The sequence below is a fragment of the Palaemon carinicauda genome, chromosome 34 (genome assembly GCF_036898095.1).
Source record: "Palaemon carinicauda isolate YSFRI2023 chromosome 34, ASM3689809v2, whole genome shotgun sequence".
In the NCBI taxonomy this organism is placed as follows: Eukaryota; Metazoa; Arthropoda; class Malacostraca; order Decapoda; family Palaemonidae; genus Palaemon; species Palaemon carinicauda.
In genome coordinates this window covers 75,747,821-75,757,482 of record NC_090758.1, presented here as the reverse complement: position 1 = coordinate 75,757,482, position 9,662 = coordinate 75,747,821, and positions in this window count along the sequence as shown.

The window sequence follows — 9,662 nt, the reverse complement described above, 5'->3', positions numbered from 1 at the left end:
AGTCGCTTCCCCGCTGTAATGAAACCGTTGAAGCCCGTATAAGAGAGGGGTCAGCCTGTAGCATCGTAAATCACTTGTGAAAGAGGATCAATCATGGATTTTTATTGGCGTAATAAATCCTGCAGGGCATACCTCCCTCCAGAATTTATTACCCCCGGATGTATGTGGAGCGATGCTTTCATAAGACGGATAATTGGCTGGATGAATGGTAAGTGTTTCTTAAAGACACTTCTGCATGTTCATGAAGACTTATTGCTATATAGAGAATTAGATTTAGCTTATTATGAACAGTGTTGAATATCACATGAACATTCGTGCTGCGACATTTGCGACCCAACTTGATATCGCGATTCTTACCTTGCCACCACATACCACAGACAAACTCCAGCTATTAGATGCTAGTGTGTTTGGACCCTTCAAGATTTACCTGTATGAATTGCATGGTGACTTCACTCTATCATATCAAAACACGTATATTACCAAGTACATGCTGCCAGAGTTTGCCTCTAGAGTTTCGACCACAGTCATTCGGACCAACATTCATAGTGGTTTTGCTTACACCGGCTTGTGAGCAGCAACCTTCTCCCCAGTGAGGCATTGATAAGGGCCCAGGTATCGTAGCAGACTCCTTCTACTGCTTGAGAACTGCTACTGATTCTGAACCAGGACTCAGAGGTATCTCTTACTCTGCCACAAAGGCAGAGGCAAGGCACCTGCGATGCCAGTAGACTGGAACGTTTGACCTACGGTGATCCTTCCTACAGCATTCCAAGATCTTCAACCTTCGTCCCTTAGTGGAGACGTGTGAGAAGGCACCCAGGACTCCATAGGACTCCAGGAGAGTGTCTTCCCTTACCGTAAGGGCTCCTTCATGCCCTTATGACAGATATGAAGATGCTCTGATGTACTGACCAATGAGGAAAAGAAGAAGGCAGAGAGGAAAGGTAAAATTGGAAAACAGACTGTCTCTCAGTCCCTGGACAGGGATGAGGAGAGTGAACCTAAAGAACCACCCAAAATGGAGTGTTCTTTTGAAGTTTTATTCCAGCTGTGACCAAGCTGTGGAATGATCTTCCTAATCGGGTGGTTGAATCGGTAAAACTTCAAAAGTTCAAACTTGCAGCAAGTGTTTTCATGTTGAACAGGCTGACATAAGTCTCTTTATAGTTTATATATGAAATATCTGTTTTGATGTTGTTACTGGTTTTGAAATATTCTATTTCAATTATTCATTATTTTTCATTTCTTTTATTTATTTCCTTATTTCATTTCCTCTCTGGGCTATTTTTCCCAGTTGGAGCCAGTAGGGGCTTATTGCATCTTGCTTTTCAAGGGTTGTAGCTTAGGTAGTAGTAATAATAATAATAATAATAATAATAATAATAATAATAATAATAATAATAATAATAATAATAATAATAATAATAATAATAGTAATAATAATAATTATCATTATTATTATTATTATTATTATTATTATTATTATTATTATTATTATTATTATTATTATTATTTATTCATTTAACTATTTATTTATTTATTTATTTATTTATTCATCTATTTATTTATTCACCTATTTATTTATTAATATATTTATTAATTTATTTGTCTATTTAATTATTTATTTATTTATTTATTTATCTATATATTTAATTATATATTTATCTATTTATTTATTTATCTATTTATTTATTTATCTATATATTTATTTATATATTTACCTATTTATTTATTTATTCACCTATTTATCTATTAATGTATTTATTCATTTATCCATTTATTTATTTATTTAATTATTCATTTATTTATTTATCTATTTATTTATTAATTAATATATCTATTTTCTATTTTTCTATTTTCTTTTTTGTTAAATATATTATTTCTATTGAAGTTCATTTATTTCCTTATTTACTCTCCTCACTGGGCTATTTTTTACTTTTGGAGCCCTTGGGCTTATAGCATCTTGCTTTTCCAACTAGGGTTGTAGCTTAGCTATTATTATTATTATTATTATTATTATTATTATTATTATTATTATTATTATTATTATTATTATTATTATTATTAGCTATTATTATTATTATTATTATTATTATTATTATTATTATTATTATTATTATTATTATTATTATTATTAGCTTAGCTACAACCCTAGTTGGAAAAGCTAGAGGCTAAAATACCAAGGGCTCCAACAGGGAAAATAGCCCAGTGAGGAAAGGAATTAAGGATATAAACTACAAAATTAAGATAAATCTTTCATATATAAATTATAAAAATTTAAAATAACAAGAGGAAGAGAAATAAGATAGAAAAGTGTGCCTGAGTGTACCTTCAAGCAATAATAATAATAATAATAATAATAATAATAATAATAATAATAATAATAATAATAATTGAAAGCTTATGACACGTATGAAAGAGAAACTATTGGCAACGCTGCCTTTAAAAACAAATTCTCTGAGTTTGTAAACACATAATCAAAAATTATTTCAATTCGTTTTCTGAAGTTATGTATAGATAAATAATTTTATTTGCTTAAAATCACTTTGTAGAATTAATAAGAATATCTTGTATAACGTTTTTTACAAGCTCAGTATCTTTCTTTTATAGGCAGTGTTGCCAACGATTTCACTTCTGCTAAACACAACATCATATATTTTCTTGAGTTTATTCATACAAAATAAATGTAAGTTTTATTGAATTTAGTTAATTCCATATACTGATAAGCTTAATAAACCCCTCTAGAGTAATCTTATATATTGAAAACCTCTTTATACCATTAATATACAATTTCAGGTGGTTGAAAAATCTTTATTTGTTGGTACCCGATACTGAACAGCGCTAAACACATATGGTGGAACTCCATGCAGTCAATTTTTATTTTTATTTTTTGAGGCTCAAAATTTCGTATTTGCCATTATCTTTAACAATTCATGTGGGTACCATAGATAGCCCATTCTATGGAGTTTGTTTTGGATACAGTCTGTATTCAATCTGGTTGAAATAGGATTTTTCCCAAATATTTTCCCATTAATGGTACGGTCCTACCAAGCATCACCCTATATTTACACACACACACACACACACACACACACACAGGGCACCAGTCATCCGTTAAGATACTACCGCTAGAGAGTTATGGGGTCCTTTGACTGGCCAGACAGTATTACATTGGATCCTTCTCACTGGTTACGACTCATTTTCCTTTTGCCTACACATACACCGAATAGTCAGGCCTATTCTTTCCACATTCTCCTCTGTCCTCATACACCTGACAACACTGAGATTACCAAACAATTCTTCTTCACTCAGACGGTTAACTACTGCACTGTAATTGTTCAGTGGCCACTTTCCTCTTGGTAAGGGTAGAAGAGACTCTTTAGCTATGGTAAGCAGCTCTTCTAGGAGAAGGACACTCCAAAATCAAACCATTATTCTTTAGTCTTGGGTAATACCATAGCCTCTGTATCATGGCCTGCCACTGTCTTGGATTGGAGTTCTCTTGCTTGAGGGTACTCGGGCACACTGTTCTATCTTATTTCTCTTCCTCTTGTTTTGTTAAGTTTTTATAGTTTATATAGGAAGTATTTATCTTAATGTTGTTACTGTTCTTAAAATATTTTATTTTTCTTTGTTTCCTTTCCTCACAGGGCTATTTTCCCTGTAAGGTCCCTTGGGCTTATAGCATCCTGCTTACCAACTAGGGTTATAGCTTAGCAAGTAATAATATATATATATATATATATATATATATATATATATATATATATATATATATATATATATATATATATATATATATATATATATATATGTGTGTGTGTGTGTGTGTGTGTGTGCGTGTGTGTGTGTGTAGTCTGAACATTTTTGGTACAGTAATGGTGCATTTTGACGATTGAAAGTATACTATTATTTGTTAAATCTTTATTAATGATAGATTACATATATAAATTTACTTATAAATTTACATTCTGAGTTACTAAAAAGAGTTACAGGAAATCTTCTGCGAAGGACACTCTGTAGATGTTCGCAGGATATAAGATTATCCTTCAACACTTACAGGAACATTTATCCCATCTCCATAGCTATGTGGGTCAGCCGACCTACCCTGGGACCCTTCAAAGGATTGGTTCAAATCCTGGTGCAGGAGATGAAAGCTTCTTCGTTTATTTCCTAATTGGATAAAGGCTTCGTAGTATCGAGGATATTTGAAAAGCACGAGATTATTACAATTAATGAGGGCACTATTTTACTTTAACTTTTCATTAAGAAGACATTTAAAAAGGGGAATATTGATAATCAGCTATTCAGTTGTATGAATAATCTACCCAATTTAGCCAAAACAGGGTTTAAAAGTTAAATATTGCTCGTGAGTAGCAGACGAAAGATCGTGTCGCTACGTTGCCGCGTAGCATCGCGGAGGCCGACCATATGCACACATGTCAAGCACCCAATTTAGGACCAGGATAACCAGGTAATAGTTACAGGTGATTCAACAGGTATATGTATAAGCTTAAAAGTTTAAACATTGCTCATGAGTAGCAGACGAAAGATCATGTCGCTGCATTGCCGCGTAGCGTCGCGTAGGGCGACCGCATGCGCAGATGTCAAGCACCCAACTTAGGACCAAGTATAACCAGGTAATAGTTGCAGGTGATTCAGCAGGTATATGTATAAGCTTAAAAGTTTACAAACATTGCTCGCGAGTAGCAGACGAAAGATGGTGTCGCTGCTTTGCCGTTTAGCGTCGCGGAGGCGACCGCATGCGCAGATGTCAAGCACCCAACTTAGGACCAAGGATAACCAGGTAATAGTTTGCAGATGATTCAACAGCTAGGTCTATATACTCCTCTTGCTCCCAAGCACAATACGAACTCAGGACCGACAGATTGTGAGCCTTCGAAGTTACCATTAGCGAGGTAAGTTCTTTCGTTCCACATAGCCAAAGATCATCAAAGCTTCTCTTGTTAAAATTAATGGAATTAATAGGAATTTGTCAGCAAAGAATATATAAAATACTATGGTCATCAACAGCACATTTAACACCTTATAGATAGAGCATAAACTCTCTCCACTTTCTATGCGTTAAGGTCTTTTCTCTCTAAAACATCTGAGACATAATCGACCGATCACTAACTTTGACTTTTTCTCTTAAACGACCCTTTTGCTAATCTTGGTTCTCCAATTTTCACTACAGAACCAAACCATTTTAATCCCTTTCCAGTATAGCTTTCTTTGCAAGAATTCTGTTTATTCCATGGTTTTTTTTTTGTCGCTTGAATCTTAATCATGTTGACTTAGATGTTTTGCTTACAATTCTCCATTATAATTTTTATCATTATTATCATTATTATTAGTTAGTATGAAATAATATGGAAATATTGATAAACAGCAAAATTAATGTTTATATGTATATATGAAGACAAATTGCAATGTTAAAAAGATAGTTATCTATGAAACAGGAAACAAGACCTTAAGTCAACCTGCTTGATCACCAAGTTTGAACTTCTATAAGTTCCACTGATTAAACTATTTGATTTAGAAGACCCTTCTACAATTAATCCCTTATTATATGTGAGGGCAAAACCGTTCAAATGAATTACATCCTTCTGTTAAGTAGGGTTGCGGTAGTCCGTTGGTAACGTCCCTGACTGGTGATTGCCAGACTGGGGGTTCGAGTCTCGCTCAAACTTGTTAGTTCATTTGGTCGCTGCAACCTCACCATCCTAGTAAGCTAAGGCTAGGAGTGTATTTGGGGGAGCCTAAGGTCTACCTGCCAAGTCATCAGCAGCCATTGCCTGGCCATCCTTGGTCCTGGCTTGGGTGGAGAGAGGCCAGTCTCTAGGGCATTGTCCTGCTTGATAGGGCAATGTCACTGTCCCTTGCATCTACCATTCATAAGTAGCCTTTAATGGTTGATATGGTTTTTGAAGATCTGAATGCAAAGGATGGTCAGAATTATGAACACTCATTTAGTCACATTTTAGTTTAAGGCGATTTTTTGTCTTTCTTGTTTCTTTATTGATTTTCCTGTGTTGTTCTAAGTAAGCTTAGTCAATATTATTTTCAGCCCTATCAACTTTTATCATATATAAAAAAGAAACGATCAATATTTGACTTCAGATTGTACAGTAAGTCTACATTTAAATTTCTTAGAGTTACGGTTTTCTTTGTCAGTTACTGACTTAAGGGTAACTATTCCAAAAATCTATCATGTGAAAAGGTGATTCACGTTTCATAATTAAGGACTTTAGCACAAAGGCAAGTGTCACATATGAAGGAATTAGACTAAATGATTCAGACAAATTCAGAAACTGGGTTAATGTAAATGCGTAGGAAGTAGGGCGGGCGGTTACCCGGACCTATGACCTCATCTCCACGATCGCTGAGCAGTGTGCGAAGCAGTTTGAACTAACTTGTGTCATTTCAATTCTTGGGTATCTAATTTTAATTAATTGATAATTGATATCAATGGGCTTTATATAGTCTAAATCTTAATAGATTAGCAGACAAAGCCGCTTACAGTGCAACTACTTCAATTTTTCTACAATTTACATCAGCATTTTTTACTCTATCTCTATGGCTTCCATTTTTGTTTTGCTCACATCTACTTAATCCATTTACGAATATTTTCACATTCTTTCACTGGTTTCTGCAGTACCTCTTTACTGTCACCATTCACCAGCATCATTTGCAAACATAATTCATTCTAAACTTCAATTCACAACTTATCTTTGTATGTCATAATTTCAATCTCACTTTTACATGAAACCAGTCACTCACATGTATACATATACGCCGAACTTCCTTAAATCCTTCACCCGATCTTCTAAAATCAGTGCTATCATAAGTTAATTCAAGGTTTACATATGTCATATATAGCTTTCTTCCTTCATTTCTCTCACAACTTGATCCAAGTGCTCTCACTTTTACCTAAACTAACACTTTTTCTTCTACTATCAATCACTGAGTCAAGTGTTGTGGTACTTATATCAAAATATCATATAACTTTTCTTGTATATGAAGTAATGTTATTCTCATATCATTCTTTTAATAATGTCTATCCCTTTTACCTATCAATAGCGGAGAAATTATTCCTCTCGCTAATTCCTTTAGAACCATTCCCTCTTCCAATGCTACCTTACAAGCCCTGGTCAGCCACCCAAATATACTATCACCAGATAACTCATTTATTCAACTTCTTGATTTTCATCAAATGTCACTTTCATAAACATTCTCAACCTCTTACTAACCTTTTACTTTCTTGAGATATCCAGCGCTACTTCTCTTCCTAAATTCAAAATTCAAAAGAATTTCAAGACATCAACTGCCTCAACCTTTGACTGTATTCACCTAAAAAAAATTTTCTCTGCTTGTACTTCATTACAGAACTTTTTCTCTCCAAAGACTTTGGTCAATGTCTCAACATCATTTCAGTTTCAGCTAACAAAGCTGGGGAACTATAGTCAATTCTTTTTAGTGAGGCAGATTTGCAGAGACTCGCAGGGGTGCCATTTTAGCTCGGAAAAGTTTCCTGATTGCTGATTGGTTGGACGAGATAATTCTAACCAATCAGATAGCAGGAAATTTCTCCGAGCTAAAAGGGCACCGCTGCGTTTCGGTGCAAATGCGCCTCATTAAATGGATTTTGACGTAGGAAAAATCTATTTTTGGGTGAGATAGCCATGTCGTCCTGATGGTAGGTCCCTTCGGCAGCTTCCTACTGTATAAATATTTCTGCGAGTGATATTACAAGAGAATTACCGTCAGGTATCACGGGGTTCTAACCCCCGGAACGACTAACTGAAGATATCGTGTATAATCAGGGACGTATCCGTAGATAATCATAGATATCTGCACCCAAAAACAGGCTTTACCCCAGTCTAGTCAACTAGGGGGAAGGATAAGTGAGGAGCCGTTACATATCCTCTCCCCCTATGGTACCCCCCGTTCGTCACCTGATGAGTCATTCCTTTGTTCGCCAGCGTCTTACTGCGCGCGCCTCATTAAAAACAATTGAGTATAGTAATCCTGTTCCTCTGTCTGTCTGTCTACCATGCTTCCTTATCATTGAAACACTCCTTCCCACACAGCTTAAATGATTTCAGTTGGACTCCATGCATCAGTAAGCCATTGTGCATAGAAGTGCCTGGATGGATATTGGTTTATTTATCTGCCCATTAGCACGTTCATCGCGCGTACTTTGTTATTGTAACTCGTGGTGACATCGTGATTTCAAAACTCTTTAGAGTTTATGTAATTCTGATTATAATTACCTCTGCCAACGAAGTTGGGAGGAGGTTATGTATTTTTGCCCCTGTTTGTCTGTTCATTCCAATTGTCTGTTTGTTTGTTTGTGAACAACTTCCTGGCCACAAGTTTTACTTACAGGAGTAGTGAGACTTTCAGGGATTAATTGTTATGTTGAGACGTAAAAAGTTATTCAATTTTGAAAAGTTCTAGGTCAAAGGTCAACGTCCAAGGTCAAGCCCTAGCCTTAACCCTAAGTTCGCACATTGGTTGTCACACAGACTTCAAATACGCCTACGGTCTGAATTGATTCTGGGAAAGGCAAACCGGTTTCGAGAAATAAGCTGCCGTGGCGAAGGTCTGTATGTGCAGAGTGCTTTTCTAATTTGAAATGTATTAGACATGCGTAGTCTACAAATTTAACCTATGCAGGTGATACCTTGTGACCTCAACATGTACTTTATTTCTTCATCGCGAACACACATTGTCCGGGAGAAAAATTGGGGGTTGTTTGCCTTCGCAGGAAATACCCCAACATATTCATTACACATCAATCAGAATTCGTATGAAAGAAATTGTTATTACAACCCTTTTTTTATCTATATATATATCCTCTTGAACATTCATACAGGTATCCTATATTCCTCTTTTCCTTTCATTAACCTTTTTACTTACTCATTTCCAGCTCTTTATGTTTTTTTTTTTTTATCTTTCTGCTCTTCTCTATCCTCAGGCACTCCCTGCTGTCCTCATGACCTCACAGTTCATCCATTTTCTCCATACATGTTTTTTGTACTTCATTATTTTGAAACTTCATTGTCTTAAATTACATTTAAAGTCATATCATTACCTCCTATTTTAACTTAAAATTATATCTAACTTATCCTTTACTTTAGCCAAATGATATTCAGATATGCTAGAAGTACCTCTTCTTCTTACCAAAGGGCTTTTTCTTCATCATCATTTCCCATGTAAGCTATACTTTGATAATATTCTTCTCAAGATATCTTGCATTTCAAACAATGAAAAAGCATTTTTTTTCCATCACATTTCTAAAGACTCACTCCTTTAATCGTTTGCTGCAAGTACCCAATACTATTGCATTCAAATCACCTAGCACAGCTAACACTTCATGCGCCAAAACTAGCTAGACACAACTTTAGACTTTCTCAAAGAGGTTACCTTTCACTATCATTTTGTTTCGGTTTGTGAAAGATTTACACTTAATCTTACCCATAGAATAATTGAACTAACCCATTAGTACTAACTAGGCCTACTCGTTGTGGCCTACTCCCATTTCTGCATGCCCTGTCCTTTCATCTTTGCTTCACTAATTGCGAAAACATGTAACTTATATGCTTAATTAATGTTTAATTTTAAAACCAAAGGAATTAAAGATATGTAATTATTTC